Consider the following 13,391-nt stretch of genomic DNA (forward strand, 5'->3'; position numbering starts at 1 on the left):
CCTTGCAGTTTACCTGTGTCAACAGGGTCACCTGAGTGGTGCAAATGGGTGTGGAGCTTTCTTAGAACTGTTGAAAGGACTGTGTTATAGATTGGAGATAAATGATGTTGTATCTCTCCCACTCTATTGAGAGAGGGCTGTTCAACTTTGACATAGATGGCTTCTTTGACCCCTCTTTCAAACCAGCAGTCCCCTCTGTCCAAAATGTGGACTTTGCTGTCTTCAAAAGAGTGGGCTTTGTCTTTAAATTCAGATGGACTGCTGAATCTTGTCCTGAAGGGGTTTGTTCTCCTATGTTGTGCCATGCCTTTATGAAGTGGTTGTTTTGTTTCCCAAATGTACTGATTTGCATATGGCTCGCTGCCTTGTACTGCATATACCACGTTGCTCAGTTTGTGTCTGGGTGTTTTATCATTGGGGTGGACAAGCTTCTGCTTTAAGTGTATTCTTGGGTTTAAAGTGTGCAGTATACACAATGTAGGGTCTTTTTTGAGATTTGATGAAGGCCCACTTGGGATAGCCACATGTTCTGAGGGCTTCCTTGATGTGTTTTAGTTCTTTTTCTTTCCCATCTTTGCTGGTAGGCAGGCCTTCAACTCAGTGGTGTAGAGTTCTAATGACTCCCATTTTGTGCTCCAGTGGGTGGTGGGAATCAAAATGTAAATGTTGATCTCTGTATGTGGGTTTTTTATAAGCTTCAATGTTAAGTCTTCTGTCTTCATTAATGTGTACTACATGGTCCAGGAAGGCTAGACTAAATAGCCTTAGCACCTTAACATCTTCCCACATGAATTTGATGTACCTATCCACAAAGTTGATATGCTTGGTGAACACTTCCAAATACTGTGTTTTGAGTTTCACCCAAGTATCATCGACATACCTATACTTGTGAGTGGGTGGAATTCCTGTGAAGAAGTCTAGGGCTTTGGTTTCTACCTTTTCCATGTAGAGATTGGCCACAATGGGGGCCCCAGGTAAACCCATGGCACAGTCATGTTTTTGCCTGTAGACTCCTTCATTATATTTAAAACAGGTAGTGGTCAGGTGGAGGTCCAGCATGGCACATTTGTGCTCTGTTGTCGTTAAAATATGTGGTTTTTTTCATTTTCATAACAAATAACCATATGTATACTATTACATAACCAACATTATATTATATTGTTAAATGTTTACATCAATTCATCTTACCATCAACTCCCAAACATGATTATTGGTTCTTCTGCTCTCTGTACACCATATTTGTAACCTATCCATCACTTTCTTCTCCCTCTCTCCTCCTCCTCCCTACCTCCTTTCTTTCCTCTGTCATTCTTCTCTTCTCTACTTTCCCTTCCTCTCTCCTTCTTCTCTCTCCCCTTTCCACTCCTTCTTTCTCTCCACTTCCCCCCTGCCCTCTCTCCTATTCCTCTCTTCTTCCCTTACCTCTCTCCTCTACTTCCCACTCTTCATCTCATTTACTTGGTGAGCTCCATTTTATGTTGATGGTATTTATAATTCCATTTAATATACATATTTAATTTTAACATATATCTTCCTCCTTTTTTAAAAAGAAAAAAGTATACATATATAGTAATTATATTTTTAAATCCACCCCACACCATATTTTTGGCCGAGATGCAGGCCTGATTACAATTCCCAACTATTCTCATCATTATATTTATATAGTTATGCATCCTTACCCCAAATTTGTAGTTCTGTTTTTATAATCTCAATAATTTTCCATTATAAGTATATTTCATGTTCCCCCTCCATTTTTCCATATCTTGACTTAGCTTACCTTTAATTGTCTTTAAATAACAATCCTTACTGTTCAATGTTCATTACAGTTCCATTAATCTATTATGTAGGATAACAAGCAGTACACACCTCACTTTGTTCATCATCTTAAGAGTTCTATATGTGTCCATATTTCATATATTTTAACCTATACTTAATTGTCCTTCCATTGTCATATTCAATCAATTAACAATTCAGTTTAATTATCATGTATAAAGGTGAATCACATATCTCTACTTTGCATTCTCCACATGACAGTCTCCTATTTGTCCATATTCCATATATTTTAACCTTTATTTGATTATCTTTCCATTATCATATTCAATCAGTTAGCAACTCAGTTTTAATTATCATATATAGGAGTAAACCACATATCTCAACTTTATATTTCCCATACAACAATTTCTAATTGTCTGATTTTTTCCCTAGTAAGTCTTTTGTCCCACTTCTCTATTCCTGTTTTCTCCCTTTTCTTTGTTTTGATATGTCCACCCTCTTCAATTTTCCCCAAGCCACTGTCAAACCCAGTAAAATATTTTGTATTTCCCTTTGTTGGGGCATAACCCCCCTCTTCAGTTTTCCCTATGCCACTGTCAAACTCAGTGAGATATTTTGTCTGCTTTTTATTACCTTTTGTTGGGACACCTCCCCCCTTTCAATTTTCCCTATACCACTGTCAGACGCAGTGAAGTTTTTTGTCTGATTTTTATTTTCCACCATTTCTACCCCTTTATTATCCCCCCTCTTCTTCCTTCACTTCTTCCTTCACTTCCTGCTTCTCCTCAATATCTAACTTCAAAATTCTATTTAGACTTGATTTTAATGATTTATGCATATTTTTTATAATTTCACGTATTTCTTCAAATTCCCACATTTCCATAATGTCCCGTTCTAAAATTACAGTTAGTTATACAGTTCTTATTTCAGAGCTCTGGTCCAACTTAAATTTAGCTAATTCAGCTAATGTGAAGAGGTAGAGAGGCAGGAGCCAACTTGATCCTTTGTTCTCCTTCCGGCAAAACAAAAAAACTTCATATTTCCCCACGTCTTGATTTTATTATTTTTCCCCTTGTTACCTTCCACCTCTCGTTGGTTAGAGTTGCTTAAAATATATTAATTGGAACGAACTCAAACGTGGCAAATTCCCTTGGTATATTTCTCTTTGCCTCCTGCTTTTTCAAAATTCTAATTTATGACAATTGGTTAATTAAAACTCCTGCTTAGGGTTGCTGAACAGACAAGATTAGTTTATAAGTGAGAAAATAGTGCTTTTTTCTTGATTTTCCCCCTTGTTACATTCCACTTCTCATTAATTGGAGTTGCTTAAGATATGTTAGTTAGAAGAAACTCGAAAAAAGCAAATCTTCTCAGTATGTTTTTGGTTTCCGTTTCACCCTCCTAATCTTTTCAAATCCAAATTCAAAGTTTGTGTTTGAATGGGTCTGTCACTTCTCTACTTTCGCCTTTCTGCCTCCAAGTTGTTTAAGCAAATGGCTCTTTTTGGGCTAGTGATTTAACCTTCCATTTTCCCCCTTCTTTCTTTTTTTCTGCCAAAATCCCAATGTGTCCATCAATATTATTTATACTCTCAAGGTTCTTTACCTTTTCCAAATTCTGATTTATGACTGTTGGTTAATTAGATCTTCTTACCAGGCTTTTCATCCCGTCTCCTACACCCTCCTGTTCAGTTGCTTTGGCTGGAAGCCAGCTTCTTGTGCAGCCATGTTACCATGCTGCCTGCCCCGACGCCGATTCAGAGGGCAAATCTCCGACCTATGAGGGACGTGTTGCACTCCCCCTGGGTCTGATGAGATGCTGCCCCTTCTTCACCCCCACCCACACAGGGAGGTTCTCATCCAAAAAGGATCTCGGCATTGGTTTTTCAGACAGAGTTCATGTGAGGCTCTTCAGAGCTCACACCTCCCTCGTCTGTCCTGCTGAAGAACTTACGGCCGAATCAGTTCTGTGCTGTCTTGTAGCAGTCATCTCTTCACTATTGTGACAGCTTCAGTTGTTGGAATGCAGGTGAAGAGGGAAGTCACATCATAGGAAACCATGGTGTCATCTGGGCTGAGTTTTAATTTCCAAACGTTGCTGGTGAAGTCCTGTGAATTGTTGAAGTGACAGGTGGTATTGCCAACTAGAGGAGCTAATAAAGTGGTTAGATGTTTAGCATGTTGTAGGTGACAGAGTTGATGCTGCTGACAATTGGTCTGAGTGGGGTTCCCTCTTTGTGGATTTTGGGGAGTCCTTATATGCATGGGGTAGCTTCCCCAGGATAAAGACAGTAATATTATGACTTGTTGATAGCATTTTCCTTTCAGTAGGTGTTGCAAGAAATCAGTGACCATTTTCTTGTAACTGCTGGTGGGGTCTCTCTTCAGAGTCTCATATGTTACAATATCCTTCAAAAGTAGGCCTTCATCATATCTCAAAAAAAGACCCTACAGGAGCTCCTCCATAACAAACAACAAAGAGAACAATAAATGAAGCAACATTGTCATTATCTACATTGCAGGAATATCAGAAAAGCTCAGGAGGCTCATCAGCCAACACAACATACATGCACACTTCAAACACAAGAAAACACTAAGGCAGAAGCTTGTCCAAACCAAAGATAAAATACCCACACAAACTGAGCAACATGGTCTATGCAGTACTTTGCAGTGAGCCATGTGTAGATCTGTACATTTGGGAAACAAAACAACCACTTCATAAAGGCATGGCACAACATAGGAGAACAAACCCATGAAGACAAGATTCAGCATCCATCTGAATTTAAAAGACAAAGCCCATTCTTTTGAAGACAGCAAAGTCCACATTTTGGACAGAGAGGACTGCTGGTTTTAAAAAGGGGTCAAAGAGCTTCTTGAATGAGAAGCAAAATGTCTTCAAAGAAAAACCAGAAAGTCCAGTTGCCCCTTGAGAAAGCACTTTTGGGACAACCGTGACTTGGATGACTGAGAATCACCATAGACATTCCAAACAGAGTATTTTTAATATATGTTGTTCCCAGAAAACAGCTGCATTTTAAAATAAAAGTCTAGTGACAAATTATTTTATAGTTAATTTAATGTAAAATATATTTTAAACTTTTTTCTCCATATGTAGACACCCAAAGCGAACTTCTCATTATCAAAAACTGTACCTTTTCAAAACCATCTGAGGCACCAATCCAATAACTGGCAACACTAATGAATAAAGTGCATGTTTTTGAACAAACGAAGTTGAACTAAGGTCTTCTCCTACTTTAAAGTGAAAAAGAATGAAATGATTCTAGTTAAAATGCAAAGGACAATGCAACTACCAAATGATTTTTACTTTTGCTTACTAACAAAAGTACAATTTTTCTACCGATCAAAACAGAAAAAGAAAAATATTAAATGTTCTTGTTTATTAAGAAGTAATCTCATAATCCTTTAAATGCTTTTGCAATTCTAAAGACAAGCTAGGATCCAGGAGGAAGCATCCATTTACAAAATAAATGCAAGTAAGAAACACAGTATAATAAGATAATTAAAATTCATTTGATTATAAAGTAATGAGACTAACAAAACATGCATGGGTAGAGAGGTTCCTATTGCCAACCTTCTGCTTTCCATTCATTTCCAGTTGCATGATGTCATCACATGCAGCATTTCTGTATGTCAGTGCAGCATTTAGTATGAAGGACCCTGACATATGATTTGAGTTTGCTCTACAACTGTTCTGTTTTGATTCAATAGACTCATACAATCTTAAACAATAGACTTACTTCATACAATCTTGAAGAGAGCAATAAGATTTAAAGAAGTTAAAATGATATTCAATTGTATCTTAAAAATTGGAATCTATTGATGTAGATTAGAAGGAATGAATATAGCTAGAACATAGCTAAAATATTGTATTAATTTGATGGAAAGACTTTCTTACATCTGATTTAAAATCCTGATTTTATGATGTATCGCCGATGAATTAATTTTTAAACCAGAGGTCCCCAATCCCTGGTCTGCAACCCAGTGCACAGCCTATTCAAAACAGGCCATGGAAGTGGTGGGCAAGCCAAGCACATATGTATGCCCCATGCTGCATTTATGAAAATGCCACACGCATGTGCATGAAACTATCCTCTCTACCCGTTCTGCTGCCCCCACCGCCAGTCTGCCGAGCCAGAAAGGTTGTAGATCGCTGTTTTATACAACACAATAAAAAAAAAAGATCAGTAAAGCTCCAGAGTTTAATCTGATGTTTAAACACCTGTATATAGATTCCCCCGCGCACAAAGATTTTTATTCTTGCTTTCTTTTTCTTTTTTCCACTTCATTCCTTTTCCTTTTGAATATTTGTATCCTGATTTGGTTCCCTTTTCTTTAGTATAAAAAAGCAACACAAATGAAAAAGAAACTCAGTGTAAATAATTATTGTTCATTTATTTTTTATTTATGAAAACACATGGAATATTTTTAAATATGAAATATTTTAACTGAAAGATTAGTCAAAATAACACATTAAAAAACTGAAGAGACTGTAAGCTAAAAAGGAGTTCCTAAATTATCTGTGGGCAATTTTGAAATTGCAAAGGCTAATTTTGAGTGTTTATATTTATATGAAATTAAAGTAAGCCTGCTGTAGGTTGTCCAGCCCACCTCTAAAAATCCACAAAAATATATGCCCAAATTATGGGTATTTCTGCTATAGAATGGGTGTAGAAAACAAAATGTTCCTGCAATTTTTATTACAAAATATTATGACCACCTTTTCTATATCTCCCCTTCTTTTTTCATCTTCTCTAGGAATTGTCTTAATTTTCTAGCCATGAATAAAATTTAGTGTGTGCATCTTTGTGCATGTATTGATTAAAATTAAGAAAAGAAGACAGGGCAGGAACATAGGGCTGCTGATTGGAGATTATGTGAGCTGCAATCCAATACATTTGGCATTCACCAAATTGAAGAAACTTGAACTGTAGCACTTCAGTGAAGTTAGATGCATTTTTCCATCTATCTCAAGTAAACCCTAGAAATAATCCAGTGATTTGTTATATTTTTTAAAAAATGAATTGGAAAATGTGGCTATCAAATGCCATTTCAGACACTTCTAAACTTTCTTACAAATTTAGGGTGAACAGAAATCCTGCAATCACTGTTCCCTCTAAGGTGCGCGCGTGCGCAGCCGCGCACGTTGCAAGAAAATCCCGCGCAGCAGTTTTTATCTGCCGCGCAGAGATTTCTTAAGGAAACGTGTGGAAGTCCTTTGCAGGCGGCTGCAACTGAATCCGGCAGTGCTGTTGCCTGTTGGAGGAGGAGGAGGCGAACCAGCCTGCCACCATCGCCCACCGCCAGCCCCGCTGCTCTTCTCGCCCCCTTCTCAGCCCCACAGTCCAGCTGTCGCAGCAGAAACTGCTCCGGGTTTCCGCTGCTGCTCCCCGCATTTTCTGGACAGGGTCTCGCAGGAAGGAATCCCCTCTCCAAGGGATCCCTGTCCAGAAAATGCGGGGAGCGGCAGCAGAGACCCGGGGCTGCTTCTGCTGCGATCGCTGGACTGTGGGGCTGGGAAGGGGGCGGGAAGAGCGGCGGGGCTGGCGGTGGCCGGCGGTGGCAGGCTGGTTCGCCTCCTCCTCCTCCAACAGCACTGCCGGATTTCCGCCCAACGCTGCGGGGGCGCCAGCGGGAGCTTCGGCGGCTTCACCTCAGCCGCAGCGCTGGGCAGCAAATGTGTTGGTGCTGTTGGAGGAGGAGGAGGAGGAGGAGGAGGAGGAGGAGGAGGAGGCGGCGGCAGCAATAGCACCTGCGGACAGGACAAGAAGCAATGGAAACTTGTCAGGAGACTCAAGATGGAAATAAGGAGAAATCTGACAGTAAGAACAATTAAAATCAATGGAATCTTAATTCATTTGTTGCAGGTTTTCCAAAGACTGGACGGCCATTTGTCTCAGATGATATAAAGACTCCTGCCTTGGACAAGGGGCTGGACTAGAAGACCTCCAGTATCCCCTCTGATTCTATGATTTTAAAAACCACAAGCTTTTTACAGCTCGCTTGCAACTTTACCAAATTTAATTCAGCCATTTCCTTTTGTTATTAAATGGGTATTGCTAGTTCAATGCACATGCGCTCCACTTTTAAGATGCTGAAAAAATCCCCATGACCTGCAACAAAATTCATTCTTCCACTCTTATCTTGCCCTAACTTCTGATAGGTTCCTGAAATATAGATCTACAAAATTTAGTGAAAATATTTCTATCTATTTTAATACAGACTCGTAAAACAGATTGGGACAAATGAAATTAGTGCTCTGGGATAATAGCAGGTTTACTCTATTTGGATTTTCAGATAAAAGGTATCTTTTGTGCTGAGTTCTAACAATGTAGTTCTCTAATGTAACTATGAAACAGTCCAAATATATAATTCCCCTCAGGGAGGAATTCTGGGAGTTGAAGTCCACAAGTCTTAAAGCTGTCACGTTTGAAGACCCCTGGGATTTTTTTCCCTAAAGGGTTAGGGGTGCAAGGGTCTTGTAACAACAGCTTTAAGACTTGCGTGCTTCAAATGCCAGACTGTCTGAGCCAACATTTTGGTTGCTAAGCAGGAGCGTTGTTAAGTGATACTGATATTATATAACACTTTTAATTAAGCGGGTACCTTGAATAAACATAACTTTGAGTTTCAAATAATACTGATTTTGTTGTTGTCTTAGGTGACATATGTGAAAAAAATTCAGGTGCTCAGGCATGAAAATGTGCCGCTCAAACACTATACTTTTCCGCTCACACTGAAAAAAAATTAGAGGGAACATTGCCTGCAATAATAACACCACCACCACTACCACAACACAACATAGATTATCCATCCATCCATCCATCCATCCATCCATCCATCCATCTATCTATCTATCTAATCTTCCTATCTACACACAAACACAAATATGAATCACTGTCCATTTTGAATACAAGGCGGAAAGAGGAAACTTGAGAGTTCACAAGTTTAATGTTATATGGAACAAAACTGTGACTGAATCAGGATGTTCTGCTTTGGATACCATGAAGCCTCCTCCCAGGTCAAGAAGAGGATGTGTAGCGTCCCAGCAATCCTGTGAACCTGCTTAAGCATTGCTTACATGCTATGTATGAGATAGAAGGAAGTGAACTACCAATAATCTTTTTTGCCATCCTCACCACTCTCTGTACTGCTTTCCTGTCTGAAGCAGTAATGCTTCCAAACCAGACAGTAATGCAATATGACAGGATGCTCTTGATTGTCCCTCTATAGAGAGTGGTAAAGATGGGGGAAGGAAGAGGTATTTTCTCATGTACATAGGGAAATACTGTGATGACACCCAAGCCTCTTCAAATTCTATTCCTAGATTAGACTTCATCAACAAAGATGCCCCCAAGATGTATGGTATCACGTTCTGAGCATGCTCAATAAAGTTGTGTTTAAGCGGGAGTTATTTGACAGCTGATTGGCTTACCATCTGACAGCTCCGAGTATAAAAAGGGAGCTGTCAGGTGAGAAGCCGCTGTTTCTGTCTGAAGCCGATTCCACACTGTTAGCTTGTTACATTGAGGAATAAACTCGTTAGCCTCTTTATTCCTATCTCCGCCTCAGTCATTCCGGCCATAGCCCACAGTCAGTACACAATACTGGCGACGAAGGTGGGATCGCCGAACTGAGGCACGAGTTAGCTGGTCACTACCGCTGAAGTCACTAGCTGAAGTCACTTAGGAACCGAGCTTCTTCGGTGTGACAAGATGTCGCTATCAAGCTGACAGGAATGGCCACCTTAATGTTCGCGCCATTCAGCCAGGGCTCTGAGACATGGGAGTCCTATACGGCCCATTTTGAATGTTTTCTGGTCACACACGACCTCACCGAGTTGACAGGTGAGCGGAAATGTGCGTTCTTCCTGTCAGTATGTGGATCTATGTGTTCCACACAGCCAGGGCTCTCACAGTCCCCAACCCCATCAAGGCGGTTCCATGGCAGACGCTGATGGCCAAGCTGAAGAGCCATTATGCCCCTTCGCCCCTTCCTGTCTGAAGCCGGTTCCACACTGTTAGCTTGTTACATTGAGAAATAAACTCGTTAGCCTCTTTATTCCTGTCTCTGCCTCAGTCATTCCGGCCATAGCCCACGGTCCTAGTATACAATATATGGAGTTCAATTTTCAGAAATCTCTGTAACTGCAATGGTGGTTTAAGAAACTGGAAACTGGTCCATCTATCTGGAGGGCATCCAGGATAATAAAAGCTGCTTTATACAAACTTTTCTTTTTCAGTTTTCTGAATCTCATTGTCATTGGAAATATCCCCAGCTTAGGGTCAATCCTTATTAATATATTTTTACCCATTTCATATATTACATATAACCACTACCATCACCACTACCCCAGCAATTTTAATAGCTATCATTTTTGGCAGCTTGAATGCTTTCCTTGACCATTATTATTTTTTATTTTCTCTACAATAATCTTCTGTTTTAGCAGAAGGAAAAAGGCTGATTCTAGTAGGCTATTTTGTTCCTGTACTCTCTTTGTTCAGCTATTTTCTTCCAGAGTTGAAAGTGGAAAAGATCAGGAAAAGGCAGCCAAACCAAAGAAAAGGAGGAAGGAAAAGTGCTCAATGGCTTCTGACCAGAAGCCATTATGAATAAGAGAAAAGGATCAGGTTTCATGGAATATCTCAAACAGATGAATACCAAGTGAGATGACAATGATCAGTGATCTTCAGACAACTGAACCTTGAATCCAACAAATATTAGCTGAATCCCAACTTTATTACTGCTTTTAAACAAAATATTTAAAACAGAAAATAACCTGAAGTGTAAATAAGATCTTATTTAATAATTTCAGGATTGTGATAAATCATACATTCCATATAAATATATGTACATGTAGAAAGCATTTTCTTGCTGGCTTCCCCAAAGAAAGCAGAGAATATATGGAGAGCATTCTCATCATCATACTTTCAAAACTTTTGATCACTGAAAAATAATTCACAAGTTTTAAGAATTAATCACAATACTTAAATAAACACACACTGACAAATTTTCTTGGTACATTCCTATTTCTGATTATTTGAAAATCTCTTCTAAAATATAAGAAGATATAGAAATTTGGTTTATTTGCCTATTTAACTTCCATTCTTTTTGGAAGTGGAACTTATGACAATGTCAACTTCTCAACTGCTATAAAAATAAACATTCCTGATAAAAAGCAAACCAGATGTCTGATCTACTTGGATGGAACAGAGTTTTGAATGCTGTTGAAATAATGAATAAATCATTCAGCTGGAGATATACAATGCTTATGGGAGAACAATCTTGGAAGGGAAATATATGTTTAGCATGAAGTCACCTAATATGCTTTACTATATATTTCTCTCAAGCTTAGTTTTCCTATACTAGTACCTTCCATACGAGTTGGAAATATAAACTACTGGAATCTTCAATTAACATGGCCAACTGTTTGAGAATTTTGGATGCTGAATCCCCAGTAGGATTGGATAGGTCAGGTCTATCTTATACTTAAAATATATATGGCTATATAACCATAAGTTTCCCATTGCATTTTGCTATAATTGTTGGATGTCTTCTAAATTCTCCTTTTCTACACTGTATGCACAATTATTAGGCGAGTTGTATTTTGAAGGATTAATTTTATTATTGAAAAACTACAGTGCTCTCGGTCAATCCATAATGTTAATAAACCTCAAACCTGAATATTTAAGAAAGTAAAAGTGAGGTTTTGGCTTTTTTAGGTGAATATCTATGTGTGCACAATTATTGGGAAACTATTAGTGTGCAGAATTATTATGAAAAATTACCCATTGCACTCATTTATTTGCATCTGTTAAAAGTGAGAATAAACAAACACCTCAAAATGAACAAATAAACATTTCTGTCATTTCAAAAACAAAAATCAGTGACCAATATAGCCAGCCTTTTTTTCAATAACAGTCATAAGCCTTTTCAATAACAATCATGAAGTGTCAGTTTCTTGATCTGTTGACGATCAACTTTTTGTGCAGCAACCAGAGTCTCCTAGACATTGTTCAGAGAAGTGTAGTTTTCCTTCACTGTAAATCTCCCATTTAAGAAGGGCCCACAAGTTCTCAATAGGGTTTAGATCAGGTGAGGAAGGGGGCCATGTCATTATTCTTTCATCTTTAAGACTTTTATTGGCTAGCCACACAGTGGAGTATTTCAATGCATACGATGAAGCATTGTCCTGCATAAAAATTATGGCCTTCTTGAAAGATGCAGACTTTTTCCTCTATCACTGCTTGAAGAAAGTGTCTAAAAACTGGCAGTAGATTTGGGAGTTGATTTTGAGTCCATCTTCAACCCGAAAAAGTCCAACTAGCTCATTTTTAATAATATTAGCCCATAATATACCCCACCTTCACTTGCTAGCATCTGAGCTTTGTGCTCTGATCCAGCTCCGACCCATCCATCTGGTCAGTCAAGAGTCACTCTCATCTCATCAGTTTATAAAACCTTTGAAAAATCTGTCTTCAAATATTTCTTGGCCCACTCTCGCCATTTCAATTTATGTGTCTTGTGAGCATTAAATACCTTGTATTCTGGGCACTCCAGTTACAGTTGGTTGCAGTTCTGGAGTATGACAGCACTGGAGGATAATGGTAGCACTGACGAGACAGTCCAATCTCTTAATGCAAAGCTTTATTGAGTACATCATTTCAGCACAGCATGAAAGCAAAACCAGCTCTGGTTAATACCTGGGCACTTCAGTATAATTAAAGTATAGAATCCTTCCTCCCTCCTATTAGTGCAGGTCACATTGTCCAATTAATTGTCACAATATTGTTGTGAGATGTCTTGAAAGACTAGCAAACACTTACTAGAGTGACTTTGGTTTTCACGGTCTCACTGTTTGATGTTTACAATCCAAATTCCAATTCCACTAAGTGAACTGTCATAACTTGGAAATTACTGGTATAGAATTTTAAAAAATTCTTGTTAGGAAATGTTCTCCAGATATGTATAATTACAGTGAGTAAGCTGCGCTGTTGAGACTAATGCATCCCTGACAAGCACAGATGTTGGCTAAGCACTTTTTCAACTTCTGTTTTCCCATAGTTTCAACAGGCTTGTAAAAACATTGGGTGCTTAACCACTGATTATTCTTCTGTACTGTGGAAAGCAAATTGGATAGAACTAAACATGAAATAAAGTACATGGCTCACAATAGCCACATCAGAAAATGAAAACAAGTAATTTGTGTTAGTAGTAAATGTTTTGCAATGTCTTCTGTAGAGTAAGCACCTGTCACCAGGCAATTTACAATGCATATGAGATTTTCGATCTGTATGTTATCTCTATTTCTCTAAAGAAACTCCTAACTTTTTTAAAACCTAAAATACCTTATATTTTTTAAAAATACTTACCAATCATGGATTGTTGAAATGCATTTCTTATTATGATAGCTCTAGATAAGATGAACTTTAAGGAAAAAGGTAACTAAAGACACTGGGAAAAAATGATAATGTAAAGAAAGGGAAAAGCACAAGAAATCATCAGTAAATTTCATTTAATGACAGTAGATTTCATTTAATTTCATCTAATGATCAGTAAATTTTATCTACTGATACTAATCATTAGTAAATTTCATCTAAT

The 13,391-nt window shown here is 38.4% G+C and overlaps 1 protein-coding gene across 2 annotated transcripts in view; it reads right to left on the minus strand.

Moving 5' to 3' along the window:
• The window catches only part of GPM6B (glycoprotein M6B), a 134,321-nt gene that overhangs the window by 102,339 nt on the left and 18,591 nt on the right, over nt 1-13,391 (minus strand). The window lies entirely within an intron of this gene.

This window comes from Thamnophis sirtalis, unplaced genomic scaffold (genome assembly GCF_051295495.1).
Source record: "Thamnophis sirtalis isolate CommonGarterSnake01/CBP01778 unplaced genomic scaffold, rThaSir2_p1.2 scaffold_12, whole genome shotgun sequence".
Taxonomy (NCBI): Eukaryota; Metazoa; Chordata; class Lepidosauria; order Squamata; family Natricidae; genus Thamnophis; species Thamnophis sirtalis.